Source organism: Pteropus alecto, unplaced genomic scaffold, assembly GCF_000325575.1.
Source record: "Pteropus alecto unplaced genomic scaffold, ASM32557v1 scaffold125, whole genome shotgun sequence".
NCBI lineage: Eukaryota > Metazoa > Chordata > Mammalia > Chiroptera > Pteropodidae > Pteropus > Pteropus alecto.
In genome coordinates this window covers 6775676-6790489 of record NW_006436888.1, presented here as the reverse complement: position 1 = coordinate 6790489, position 14814 = coordinate 6775676, and the positions used below count along the sequence as shown (strand labels likewise).

General features: G+C 42.1%; 1 protein-coding gene and 1 pseudogene across 2 annotated transcripts in view; both read right to left on the bottom strand.

Moving 5' to 3' along the window:
* Positions 1 to 2367, bottom strand: part of RERE (arginine-glutamic acid dipeptide repeats) — a 367252-nt gene extending 364885 nt beyond the window's left edge. For both annotated transcript variants that reach the window (XM_015591356.2, XM_015591355.2), the window contains exon 1: positions 1863 to 2367. The gene's annotated coding sequence lies outside the window, so the exon portion shown is untranslated. The remainder of the gene's footprint in view (positions 1 to 1862) is intronic.
* A 5999-nt stretch (positions 2368 to 8366) lies between these two features.
* On the bottom strand, positions 8367 to 8485 carry LOC112481833 (annotated as a pseudogene).
* Positions 8486 to 14814: the final 6329 nt, after the last annotated feature.

Here is a 14814-nt window from a genome sequence, read left to right as displayed (position 1 = left end):
CCACGCACACTTTGCTAAACATTAACCTCAAATACAATCTTAATAATCTTAACTGAGTCAATCTATTTCTATCTAGAAAAGATGACCCTGGTCATTCACTACCATAAGAGTCAACTGAACAAATCACTGTCCCCAACAAAGTCAGGGGCAATGAGGAATACGAAAGCTGACTATCAGGTCACCACATATAAAGAGGGATTTTATCTTTACATACACAAAAAAAAGAGCAGCAGAAACCAGGGTTGCACAGGGAAGAAAGGAAGGTGAAGAGGAGTCTGAACATGTTTCTGAGTGTCCTTTAGTTTCCGATGTACTCTTATGCCTCTTACAAGGCTGCAAAAAAGGCCAGACATGAGATGGGTGAAAGAAAGCTGAAAAAGAAATGCACCCACCCTTCCCCCATCTTCTCTCCTCTCCCAAAAAGAGCTCTATTTGTCTGTACAAACCTAGTCCCAAATATGGGAGAGAGAGAATGAATGTGTGTATGGAAGAACAATGAGCCCTCAGCCTGGTATTGTGTGTGTGTGTGTGTGTGTATGTGTGTGTATATGTGTGTGTGTGTGTGCTTCTGCCTCTTTTCCCTTCGACCTCAACAACAACAGGGAGAGCTGGAAGCCAGCTTTCCACACAGCTTAGGCCATCAAAATCAAAACTGGTTTACAATTTATGGGAGAATTAACTCCGCAAGCAAATCCATAGAAGGAAACAGCTACCTAAAGATGATTTTATTATTGTATAGATCCATCCTCTCTCCCCTCCCCCAACAGACTGAGACTAAAGAATCCAGTGTACACCAGACAAAAAGGTCTCTCTTTAAATGGAAAGCAATTATCAAAACTGTTTCAAATCTAAGCATAGGATGCAATAATCTGTGTTACATTAAGACATTTGTTTTGTAATTCACCAAGTGCCCCTTTGACTAGTTATCTTTTTTGTGTTTAAAAAAAATTGCTTTGGAGAAAGCTATTTCAGGATTCATACAAAACTACTTTCTAAATGTACCTTAAAATAGCAACACATACTGAAACATTTAAGGCACCCAGTTCCTCAAGGACACATTTTGCTTAAATCAATGTTTGAAGTCTGTAATCCAGAAAAATTGTAAGCAAACCTTGGAAAAGAGGCAGAGGAAAATGACAATTCAACAATGAATCATTTTGTTTTCCTTTCAACAACTTATCAAGCAACGAGTTTCAAAGGAAAGCTGCAATACTTTCCCCCTCCCAACACGCACACGCCCCATGTATGTAAAACTACTTCTCCTCTTTCCAAAACCTTAAAAAATAAAAATAAAAATCGGAGCCACTCTCTTTCCGAGAGCAGAACTAAAACACGATCATAAGAATCCCATTCTGCTGCAAGTGATTTTTGGTTTCATAATTTGGTGATTCCCCCCAGAGCAGAGACCTAGAGACTGAGAACACAAAGAGGGAATCTTCCCCTAACGTGAAAATGATACTTTAGGTAAAGTCCTCCCCCAAGACCCCCAGACCCACAAACGTTCAAAAAAAGATGCGCCGTTTCAGTCCTTGACTTCCTTTCCTCTCCCCAGTTCGGCCAGTAATTTAGTCACATGAAATAGTTTAACCTCAGACAAGTCAAACAAGAGCATGAATAAGCAGCGAAGAAAGAACAGGGGTCAGCCGGCGAATGGGACAGTCCCCTGGCCGGGATGGGGCCCAACGAGCCCCTGGCCCTTTTATTCCTGGACGTGCGCGGCTCCACACCGGCCTCCGCTTTGGGGCGCGGACCCCGGACGTGCGGGAGGCGGGGGGAGGCTCCAGCCCACCCCGCGCCCCGTGCCCAGGACCTGGGGCCAGAGAAGAAAACAGACGCCACGCGCGGGCAAGTTGGACACTCACCTTACCCGGACGCGCTACACCATCCACGGAGGTGTGCTCGGCCGGCTCCCGGGAAAGCGGGGCGACGCGGCGGGAGGCCCGCGGGGCTGGGGGCCGTGGGGCGCGGGCCGAGGAGGGGCCGGCCGCGGGGACAGAGGCGGGGCTGCGGGGGCTTCCCTCCCGTGACCTCTGGTGTGGTCTCCACCGGGCTCCCTCCTCCTCGCTCGGCCAGTCCCTCAGGAGCGCAAGCCCAGGCTCATGTCTGGTTTTGTTTTTCTGAGGGCGAGGGGGCTCCCTGAGGATGATGGTGGGTTGCTTTTTTTCTCCTCAACTAGGAAAGAAAATGAGGCAGAGACGATGTAGGAGGCGAGCGAAGGTGGAGGCAGAGGCGGGGGGCGAGACCCGAGCGGGGACAGCGTCTCGGGCGTGCGGGAGGAAGACGAGGTTGGGAGCGCGGGGGGCGGCTCGCGAGCGTCTGTGGAGCAGCGGCGTCTCAGCGATGGAGGCCGAGCCGCTGCGGGGCTGCTGCACCGACCCACCGCCCACTCCGCGCTCGGGCCCGGCCCACCTCGCAGTATCGCGCCTCTCCATTGGTGCGTCTCGGAGTGACGCACGCGGAGGCCGGGCCAATAGGAGGCGGAGGCTGGGCGGAGGGGCGGGGCTTCGCTACCCCTGTCCCCCCGCACTCCTCCCTTTTTTTTCTTCTTTCTAATAAAATAAGCAGAAGGGAAGCTGGGGAGCGGCCGGCTTCTGGCGACGCCACGGCCCGGGCTGGAGCGCGCGCTCCGGGAAGCGGCCAGGCGGCGGGCTGGGCTCCGCTCCGGGGCGCGTCTTTGTGTCAGATGGGGCCGCGGCGCGCAGCGAGCAAGTCGCTGGGGCAGGATGCTCCTGTTATTACCACGGTCACGATTTGCCTTTTTAGCCACTTAAGACGCGGATTCATATTCCTGGAGGGAGTGGGGAGTGGGACACGGAATGGGTTCAGACAATTCGCTTAAGGACTCTCAATTCTGATGATAGCATTAACGGTTTCAAAATAAGTCTATGGCAGAAGATTAATTAAGAGAAAAACAAAATTGGCGGATTCTGCTGCTTTTTTGAAAAGAATAAGAAGAAACGCCTGAAAAGTCTCATCAAGGAATAAAGAAGGGACTATAACCACCGGCAGAGGGGATTTTAGAAAGAGAGCAGTGTACTCAACTCTATGCCGTAAGTTTGAAAAAAAGTCTAAAAAAATAAAAAGAAAAATCTAAATATCACCTTTTTTCTTTAAGAAACAGTATTCTGTCCACTTCCCCAAAGGCTGGTAAATCGCAGGGTCTAAGATGTAAGGGGGAGTGAGGGGCAGACCAAATGCTCATATTCTATTTAATATAATTTATAGGATTGAAGGGTTTGGAAGTTTTAATTATGATTAGCAGTTTTTGAAATGCATATCATGTTTATTGAGTTCTTTCACAGACCCTGGCATGAATCCAGGGTGAATCATCAACCTATTGTTTGTTTGTTAATATACTGCAAATGCTTATTGGTGTCCTTATGCCATACACATTTCCTGAAGAAGTTCAGCTCTATATAATAGAATAATTAAGGGATAGAACGGAGCTCAAAATAATTTACTCATCTATTTCAAGTAAAGTGATAATTTTTCTCGTTGGAATAGCTATTCAGATAATAATTTCCACCTCCAACAGTTTCTTTTAGGAATAATTTGAACTAGCAGATATTATTGGACTGTGACCCAAGAGATCTAAAAGCAAATGGGTCTTTGCCATTACTTTTCTGAGTAACTTTAAGCAAGAAAAATCCCATCTGCTGCAATTCCTTCAGCTACAAAATGGGAAAACTGATCGACACTGCCTTATATACCTAATGTGACAACTGAATTTTACAACATAATAAATTCAACAAACAGCCTTCGACATCTTAGACATGGATAGAACTATTCAACATCGGTTTGGAAATAATGAGAGGTGTAAAGAGTATTAGTTAGATGGCTTCAGTTTTCATCAAAATTGACATTTACAGGCGCTTCATTTCTCATCAAGTTCAGCCTGTGGTGGGCGAATGGACAACACCTCCGAGATGATGCCTGTGGGTCCTGTACCGCCATTCAGCAGTGAAGAGAGGGGCTATCAGCATAAGGAAACTACACTTACTGTAGTATTAGGGACTGGCATCATTTCCATTTATTTATAACAATGTAGATTTAGAAGTCTCAAAATTCTACATAGTTATAATGCATAATGGTATGGTATCGGGCCATAAAATAAGCAAACTAGACCTGTTTAGTTATTACAATCCCATGCAAGAATCGTGGTCCAGTCGTAAAGCCAGAGAGTACAACCTTCCTTCTGAGGAGCTAAGAGGCTGATAAGGTGATAACAATATATTGTAATAAGAACTATTAAGACATTGATTGAAAGCTTAGTAAGTCCCAAGTCCCAGGTGAAACACGTGGCATTTCTCAGCCCACTTAGTCTTGACTACAGCTCATGAAGTATTATTATTATCTCCATTTTTAAGGTCAAGAAACTGGGCTTAAAGAAGTTAAATAACTTGCTCAAGGTGAAAGAAGTCAAATATCCAGTGGATTGTTTTCCTACTATGAAATTAGAAAGTTTCCTATTCTCTTTTGAGCAAGCTTTCGAAAATAAGGATTATTTTCATTATTGAATCCGAAAACATCAAGGACTTTTGCTAGTTATTTTTTGTATCTTACTACAGGTAGAAGTGATTTTATTTTGTATACAGAGATCACATCAGAAATGCAATACCATTATTTAAAAGAAGCCAGGAGGAAAGAGGGATTATTTAGTAAGTGATTAAATAATTGTGACAACTGGATAGCTACATAGGAAAACAAAAGCAGTGCCGAAAAAAAAATTTTTCAACTAGATTCCTATTAGTCCTAAACTCCTGTGCCCCAAATTATAGATGGATATTTTTAAATGTAAAAAAAACGAAACCACTAAACCACTATTTCTTAGGTTCAGTTTACTGGTGTTTATTTTACTATAGTCCTCTATAACCTACGTAAAGATCATGCTTATTTTGTATATGTCAGATTTTTTAGGATTTTTTTTTAAATGAAACCATAAAAACATTAAAGAAATACTAAAACTTTTTTAAATAATGGACCGAGGAAGTTCTTTCTAAGCATAACAGGAAACCCAGGAGCCATAAAGGAAAAACACCAATAAATTTTACTACATAAATATTTTACATCTCGTTAAGGCATAAAAACACCATAGTAATACGAGAAACAAGCAGAGGGAAAATATTTCAACAATAAAAATAAAGGGCTAACTTCCTTAATATAAAAAGCTCTTACAAATTTGTAAGAAAAAAAATCAATAGAAAAATGGACAAAATATATGAATGAAAAATTCACAGGAAAAAATGTATTTAATAAACCACATGATCCAATCACAATGAAGCAAATGCAAATTAAAATCATCTCAGAAAACAGGCCTTCTAAAGCATCGTTGGTAAAAATGTAATCATGTCATTTTTTAGAACACAATTTGGCACTATCAGTGAAGATGTAAGGTATCCATACCCTTGGGCCAAGAAATTACTCTAGAAAGCCATTCTACAAGTAATCTCGTACAAATGAACAAAAATATGCACAAAAAGCTTGCAACATTATTTATAATAGTGAAAACCTGGAAAACCTCAAATATCTATCAACAAAGAATGTTTAAACAAATTATACTACAAACAAACAATGGAATACTTGACAGCCTTCTAAAAGAATTGGGTAAATCTGAATTGATAAAAAATGATAACCAGGATTCAGAGTTCAAAGAAAAGAGCAAGTCACAAAACAACTATGTAAAGTATAATTCTACTTTTATTTTAAAAAGGACAAATTTGTACATGCTTCAAAAATGTCTAGAAATATATATACCAGGAAAATATTTACAGTAAGTCCACTGGATGGAGAATGGAGAATGAGGAGAGAGACTGACTTTTTCTTCAGTCGACTGCTCTGTTTGATTTTTTTCTCTTCCTATCAAGCATGTATAATTTTTATAATTTAAAAAAAAAAAGGAATTCAAGTTCTTTGAGCATATGGCTAGTAACTAGTATTCATAATTCACCAGAAGGACTCAAGCTTTAGAACAAGTAAATTATTTTCCTCTAAAATGCCTTGAGCAGAACTGGGGAGCTTTCTCAAGCCTGATGACAGACTGAAGCTTGTTTCCAGGCATTTTCTTTGAAATTGCCTTCCAAGTTTATGTGGTGCAAATACAAGCCAGTAGTGAGCTTCAGCTACCTCGCATTGCACTTTTTCAGGCTGGGCAGGAGCGGTACTTCTGCAGACACTTGCCACTCTCCTTGCATTTATCCGCAGTGAGTTTTCACTTTATATTTTGTCGAAAATCAAAATTGCTCCTCCAGTCTTTTCCCTCAAGCCAGATAAGTACCCCCAATAGCCTTTCAAAGTCCCTGCACAGCTGAATTGGAATGGAGGATGGGTGATTATTGGGTTTACTGCAGGAGGCACGTGTCATGCATGCAAACACAACAGTGAAACAGCTTTTTCCAAAAAAAAAAAAGAATAAAAAATCAGAAACCTTTTTCCTTTCTTTGGACATGACTAATTGTGGATAGCAATTAAGGTGCTCAATTTCACTCTAGACTCTGATGAATTTTCTTTCAACCAAAGCAGAAGTGGGTCTGTTTACCAACACACTTCACAGACAGATCCCAAGGAAACCCTGCTCCACTGAACCGCATCAGATCTAGTGGAGTGATGCTCTTCTCTGAGTCATTTAGCCAGCCAAGGATACTGGGATGCCTTCTGGAAAAGATCTAAACCCAACTTCTGACTTCTGTCCACTTGTGGTTATTGAAAAGTCTCGTAGGGCTTTGTGAAAGAAATAAAGGGAAGAGATGCTGAATTTCATTGTCCTGGCCCAGTTCCAAGTTTGATCATTAGCAGTCCTCCTCCTTTGTCTGCCATCTCACTGAGATGTGCCATCCCACAGTCCCTGCTATAAACAGCTGTCCACTGTTAGCTGAGTGAGCCAAAGAGCCAGCAAATTCCACTCTGGGGAAGCTGCATTTCAAGGTAAATACTTTCTCCGCATCTATTGGTAAATTACCAAGGTTTACCTTGGAGGAAAGGTGTGGTTTTCCAGGGCGAATAAGGGCATGATTATGGGGAGTTAAAAATTACTCACAAACCTTATTTTGTCTAAATGGTGAACAAAGAAGACTGGCATTGATCACAAAGGGGCCCTCGGAAGGAGGAGTCCAGAGGAAATATAGTTTCGATTCTGACGTTTCTAACATTGATGTGGGAGATGCTATTTGCCACCAAAATTCATTTCTTCAAGTCCAAGGCATATATACAAACAAGCAGCCAAGTAACTCAGTAACCCAGAAGACACAGCAAACTTCACCCTCTGCCATCTGAGCTTTGGCATCTCTTGGACATCTATTTGACATCTATTGGGCACACACTTTAATGCCTCCCTCCCTTTCATTCAACACTTACGGCATTTTAATTAAAAAATATCCACATTCCTAGTCCTTTCAACCCCAAATGTCTCCTAATACAATGACTTCCAGAATAAATTCTACTATGTTAATTTTTTTAATCTTAAAAAGAGCATTTTCACTTGGAAGCATCTAAGATGTCCTTCAGTGAGGGAATGGATAAACTGTGGTCCATCCATTCGACAGATTATTCAGCACTGAAAAGAAATGAGCTGTCAAGCTGGGAAAAGACATGGAAGAACCTTAAAGGCATTACTAAGTGAAAGAAACCAACCTGGAAAAGGCTGCTAACATGCTGTATGATTTCAACTATATGACGTTCTGGAAAACGCAAAACTATGTCTGAAAAAGATATTCAGGAAAATTAAGTAAAAAAATCAGTGTTGCCAGAGATGAGGGATGGAGGATGAATAGTGGAATACAGGGGACTTTTAGGGTGGTGACACTGTTCTGTATGATACCGTAAAGGTAGATACATGTCATTAAACGTTTGTCAAAACCCACAGATTGTACAACACACAGAATGAACCCTATTGTAAACTATGAACTTTGGTTGATAGTGATGTATCATATTGGTTCATCAATTGTAGCAAATGGACCACACTAATGCAAGACATTAATAACAGAGGAAATGGATGGGGGGGCAGGTGTATATAGGAACTCTGTACTTTCTGCTCCATTTTCCAGTGAACCTAAAACTGCTCTAAAAAATAGTCTGTTAATTGAAAATATATAACATTTTATTTCTGTTCTTCATGTCATAAAGAATGGAGACTCACTCAACATCTCAAGTAACAGGAGATTTTTTTGGGGGTTGGGAAGTACAAACTTTTTCATAGCGGCTACACCAATTTGCAGTCCCACCAACAGTGTACGAAGGTTCCCTTTTCTCCACATCCTCACCAACACGTGTTGTTTGTTAATTTTTCTTTTTTTAGACGAGGCAATCCTTGGTTGACCTCACAGATTGCAAGGACCTTGTCAGCTTACAATTCCTTATTTTTTATTTTTTTACGCCTATAGCACCTGGTCTTCCTAGGTGGTCTCCCATCCAAGTACTAACCAGGCCCGACCCTGCTTAGCTTCCGAGATCAGACAGAATCAGGCTCATTCAGGGTGGCATGGCCGTAGACATAAGAGGAGATTTATGTGAGAAGGTTTCTGTAAAGGAAGGACCAGGCAAAGCTGAACCATGTGACGGAAGGAAAAGAGGCACCTAGAAGGCGGGGCCACAGGAAGGCCAAGACGCCTGGCTCCATCACCACTGCTATGAGTGGCCCACTATTCTCACCTCTCCCACGAGCTGGCCTCCTCACCCTTCCCCGTCTAGCTTTTCTTCACTTCAGAGCGTGTGCTTTCTCATAATTTTAACTCCCTCATAATCGCGGCTTGCATGCGGCCTCTCATAGCCTCTCTGGTTTTTCTGTAGCTTATGACTGATCAGCTACAGCTGCTTCTGCTGACTGCATCATGACTTTAGTATTTCCTATTTCAAATTCCTGAGTGGGAGAAACCTCATTGGCCTAGTTCATCATTTTAGGCCCAGCCCTGTCCTGGGCCCTGGGCCCCTGTGGGGTGCAAGCAGCAGCAGAGGGGCGAAGGCTGTCCTGCAGTGCAAAATCCCAGTGCTTAGGGCGGCTGCTTCCTCAGAGCCTTGACAGGGCCACCTCCCTGTAGAAGGGCCCGTGGGTGTGCCAGCATTCTTGATGTGCCTAACGCGGCAGTTTGTAAATAGCTTGTGTCAAAAAAATGACAAGTAAAATTGAACCTTAGCAACTGAGTATTTCAATACATTTGAAAATAGTTATCTTTACAAGGGATATTCGACCTCTCTTAGAGAGAAGATCCAAAAGAAGCAGACCTTAAGTTACAGAATGTTCACATACTCTTGATCAATAAAAATTCTGTAAGGATGGCCCCCGAGACACCTGCCCCAAAAGGCCTTCCAAGCAACCTCCAGAAGAGCACCCTTGACCTTCAAACTAACAGCAAATTCCCACTGCACTCAAGGAGAGGAGGGAGAAAGACCCAAGACACTATGACGGATCTCTGCCTCACACCGAAGCACCCTCACCCCATCCAACCTAGTAATAGGTGACTGATTTTAATCCCCGGGTGAAACAGTCTAGAGTTAGTGAACCAGGGAGAGGTGACAAAGTGACTTTCTCGCAGGACACAAAAACTTTAGGTAAGTGATGACCACAAGTAAAGGAAATGAATTTCAGTCTCTATAATTAAGAATAAAACAGAACAACAGAGAAACTAGTGAAAGCAACAGGCTCACAGATCATGGGCAGGAGAGGTGAAGACATACGAACTAAACCAGCCACAGAGCGAGATACTCTGAGAGAGAAAACCAAGCTTGATAGCTACCCAGTTGGGTTTTTATAAAATCTTTTATAAGAGTTGTACCTCAATAAAATAAATAAATAAGTATTTTTAATTTTACAGAATTTTTTGAAAAACTACTTATAGGCACCTATAATAATGTATTCATGAAAATGCACCCAATTTAGAAATCAAAAAGTATGGGTTAAAAACATAAATGTGAAATGCAAAACCAAAGAAATTAAGACTAAGATATACGAGAAGTTGTTGAACAACACCCAAAAAGCACAAACTATTCAAAGACTCATTTGACTAAAATAATATTAAAGACTTCTTATGATAAGTTATATCGAAATAAATGAAAGTCACAAATTGGGAAAAGATCATAGTTTCCATAACTATAAAAGGATTAGTGATCAGAATATAGAAAGAAAGCTTCTAAATCTATGTGGAAAAGACAAATAACCCAATGGAAAAATTGGGCAGAGGACAAGAACAGGCAATGCACAGAAGCATCCATACGTCCGGTAAACATAAAAAGATGCTCCATCTCTCATGTCTTAATTCTTGACAGTTTCAACATACACATAGATGATCATTCTAACACTTAGCTTCTTTCGCGTGTGTATGTATGTGTGTTTTAGTTGTGGTAAAACACACATAAAATTAACCATCTTAACCACTTTTAAGTGCGCAGTTCAGGAGTTGTGCAACCGATCTGCAGAGCTTTTCCATCTTGCAAAACTCTCCATCCATTAAACAAGTCCTCATTCTCACTCCCTCCCTATGCCCCTGGCAACTACTGTTCTCCTTTCTGTTTCTGAGTTTGACAACTCTAGATACCTCGCATGTGGGAAATCAAACAGTACTTGTCTCTTTGTGACTGGCTTATTTCACTTGACATGATGTCCTTATAATTACTCACTGTGGCTGCCATAACTAAGTACCACAGACTGCATGGTTTAACAACAGAAACTTATTTTCTCACAGTTCTAGAGGCCGGAAGTCCAAGATCAAGGGGCCAGCAGTGCCGGGTTTCCCTGCGGGCTCTCTCCTTGGCCTGAAAATAGCCATCTTCTCACCGTGACCTCGCATGGCCCTTTCCGCAGGTACGCGGCCCTGGTGTTTCTTCCTCCTCTTAGAAATATGCCAGTCCGATTGGATTCAGGCCCATTTTTATGATCTCAATTACCTTTAATCACTTGCCTAAAGGACCTATTACTAAATACAGTTACATTAGGTGTTAGGGCCTCAACATATGAATTTGGGGAGAATACAATTAGTTTACAACAGCCCTCAAGCTTTATCCATGTTTATCAACATGTGACAACATGGATAAAGGTTGAGGGCTGTTATAAACTAATTGTGTTTTTACGTCTACCTAATATTCTTTCCTTTTTAAGTCTACCTAATATTCCATTGAGTGTATATACCACATTTTGTTTATCCATTCATCTATCAATGGACATTTGGGTTGCTTCCAATTTTTGGCTATTGTGAAAAATGCTGCTATGAACATGGTGTAAAAATATCTCTTCGAGACCCTGCTATTGATTCTTTTAGGTATATTTCCAGGTATCGAATTGTTGGGTCATACGATAGTGCTATTTTACATTTTTCGAGGGACCCCCCATACGGCTTTCCACAGCAGCTGCACCATTTTACGTTCCCACTGACAGTGCACGAGGGTCCCCTTTGTCCACATCCTCGCCAGCACTTTGTTTTATAGCTGTCATCCTAATGCGCGCGAGGCGATATCAACAAATTAGCTTTTTGAACTTGAAATTCTCTCTTCCAGTGATCTTAGTCTCTACCTTGACCCCAAACTTTCTATGTCCCAAATCTGCCACCTCTGCCTAATTCAACGTCAGACGCTGCATCCTCCAAGCACCAACTTCTAGCTGCTTTTTGCCATTCCTCCATTATCCAGATTCCAACAATACTTTGACCCCAGTGGAATATCTAACCCATTGATCCTTTCATCCTTTCACTGTGAAGGACTGTCTAGGTCCTTAAATTCAGAGGAACCCGCCTCTTTGTGAATCTAAAGAGATGAATCTAGAGAGATAAACAGTCGACGCTCACTTGGGTTTTCACTTCTGCATTTCTTTCTTCTTAACATTCTAAACTGCTTGAATTCATATGGCAGAACGAAAAATAACTGCTTAGCTTAAAGTCACTCAAATACATCAAATCAATTTCTGTTTTTCTCATATAAAATAAGTGTTTTTACATCCTGTAATGCTTACATTAATTAATGTTAATACACATTAAAATAGACAAATCTCAAGTATTCAAGCTTCAGGCAGTGTTTCATTTTCTTCTCCCCAGCCTCTGAGAGCTGGAGACCACAGGTTCAGTCCTTGATCTTTTCTATACCCACACTCAGTCCGTCAGTGATTTCACTCACTGTCATGACCTTAAGGACCAGCCGATTGCTGATGATTCTCAAATGTACGTCTCCAACCCAGACCTCCCTCCTAAATCCCAGACTCATATAGCCAATGCCCAACTCAGCATCTCCACTTGACTAATAGGTACATCAAATTTAACACGTCCAAAATTAAACGCCTGCCCCACCTGAGGTCTTCCCCACCTCAGTCAATGGCAACTCCGTCCTTCTAGCTGCTCAGATGAAAACCAAGTCATGATCATTTCTCACCTGCACTATTGCAATAGTCTAAATGCTGGCCTCCCTTCTTCTACCTTTGTGCCCCTGGATGGTCTCTTCTCAACACGGCAGGCAGTAACCCTTTTAGAGCATAGGTTAGATCCTGTCACTCTTCATTTCAAAACCTCATGATAACTCCGTATCAGTCAAGGTGACCTAGGTTATGTTGCAGTGACGAATAACCCCAACATTTTAGTGACTTGAAATGGCAGTCATGTCTTTTCCGTGTGCCATATCCGTCTCAGGCAGGCAGTGGGCCCCGCTCATCACCGTCGTCTCTCAGCAGCCATCTTGAGTGTTTCTGGTCACCTTGGCGGAGGGGTAAAGAGCTCTAGAAGATCTATCACTCGTAATTAAATGTTCCTAAAATGAATTCTCAAAGCTCAGTGGCCAGAACTGGTCACATGGTCTGATAAATCCTTTCGAAAGCCAAAAAAGTGCTATCCTGCCCTGCTCTCAGGGGGCAGAGAGCCAGATGCATTTGACGAGCTGCACTCATGACCACCCCGGGCTCCCAGTGGTGCTCAAACTGGAAGCAAAATTCTTACAATGGCCGGGGGGCTCTGCGTTAGCAGCCCCCCACCCTCACCTCTCTGACCTCACCTCCTGCTCTTTCCCAGGTGCCATCGCACCTGAGAGCCTTTTCCTCTGCCTGGGCAGCTCTTCTCCTAAAATATCTACATGGTGAATTCCTTCATTTCCTACCCTGACCACTTAATACTGCGACCCGCCCCTTCTCCATTCCCAATCCTCACCCCACTCCACTCTCATAGGGCAAACAGTTGCCCCCAAACTTAGAGAGGCAGGAAGGTAGATACAGAGCATCACAGCTTACCTGAGGAGAAACCTCCACGGGAACCATGAGACTGAGTGTAGGTAGAGAAACCTCCAGGGTGGGGAACTTAGGCTGTAATTGACGAATTGCCAGAGACTCGGTGTAGGTAGGTTTAGAATGAAAAACTCTAGGGGGACCAGTCGTGGTGGGGGGGCACACTTTTGTGAGTTTTACCTCCAGGAGCCCTAGCAGGTTCTCACAGTAAAGACCTGAGAAAAATCCCCTCGTGTCTCTAGCGGGGGGAGGGAAAGGAGCTGTTTTAGAATACACCCCCAGCACTCTGTTGTTTGTAAGAAGCAATGCACTCCAGAGAAACGATTTCACCAGAGCCTAACTGACCTGAGGGAAGGGAAATACCCAGCTGCTGCCCCTCTAGCCTTCCGGTCTCACCTAAGCGGATGAAGGAAGCCAGAAGCACCAGTAGGGGGCACAGCCCATGGGCACAGGCTCTCTACAGAACTGAGACCTAATAACCTACACTACACATGTCATAGTTTAACTACAGAAAATGAAAAACAAATACAAATCTTGAAAGAAGCCGAAGGGAAAAAAAACTTACCTCTAACAAAGCAAGGAAAGAATTACATAGAATTTCTCTTTGTAAGCCATGTGGGCAAAAAGAAAATGGCATGAAGTATTTAAAGTGTTGGAAAAAAAAAAAAACCCACCAACTTAGAATTCTGTATCCAGTGAAATTATCCTTCACAAGTCGAGGAGAAATGAAGACTTTCTTAGACAAGCAAATATTGAGGGAATGTGTTGCCAGTAGACCTGCCTCGCAAGACAGGTTGAAAGAAATTCTTCAGAGGAAAGAAAAATGATATTGCTTAGAAATGTAAGTCTACAAAGAAAGCAAGAGCATTAGGGAAGGAATGAGTGAGGGCGAAATAGTTCACATGTAGTGATACCCCCCAAAAATAAAGAACATAATGTTGAAAGAGAAGAGCAATTTTCAAAAAGACATTTATACGATGATGCCATTTATATGAATTATAAAAACATACTAAACAATGCTCTATTATATAGAGATAATAAAAATGTGAAAACATTCACTAAAAAGAGTCAAACCAACTGCGCCCTCTGGGGAGGGTGGCAGGAAAGTGGCTTGAGGAGAATCTTTTAGCTGTATTTGTAGTGTATTGTTTCTTCTAAAAATATCTGAAGCAATTTTGAAAAGAAACATTTTCAAAATCTATCGTCTATTATTTTAAAAAACATTTTTAAAAATATTCCAGAAAACAAATAGTAGCCAGATGATCCTTACAATATTACAAAAAACCACTCTCTCTGTCTTCTCCATATTTTATAAGTCCCAGCATGCAATTTACAAGGACCCTTTCATCACTTGATTTAAGTTTAGCAACATTAGTGAAGTGACAAGTGCCCTTTGCCCGGTAAACAAAGGTTCCGTTTGCTTTTCAGAGGATCTCGTATTCTCAAAGCTGAATTTAATTGGATTTAAGATTCAGTTCAGCAAACAGCTCTTTGAAATGTACCCCTGTTCAGTGTGGAGAAAATTTTCATCCGCCTTCCATCCCCATGAAAAGGCTTTCGTCTCAGTGCTTCTGATCACACTGGATGGACCGTTGACAGCCAATACCTTCCGTGTTTATCACTTTTTTAAAAAT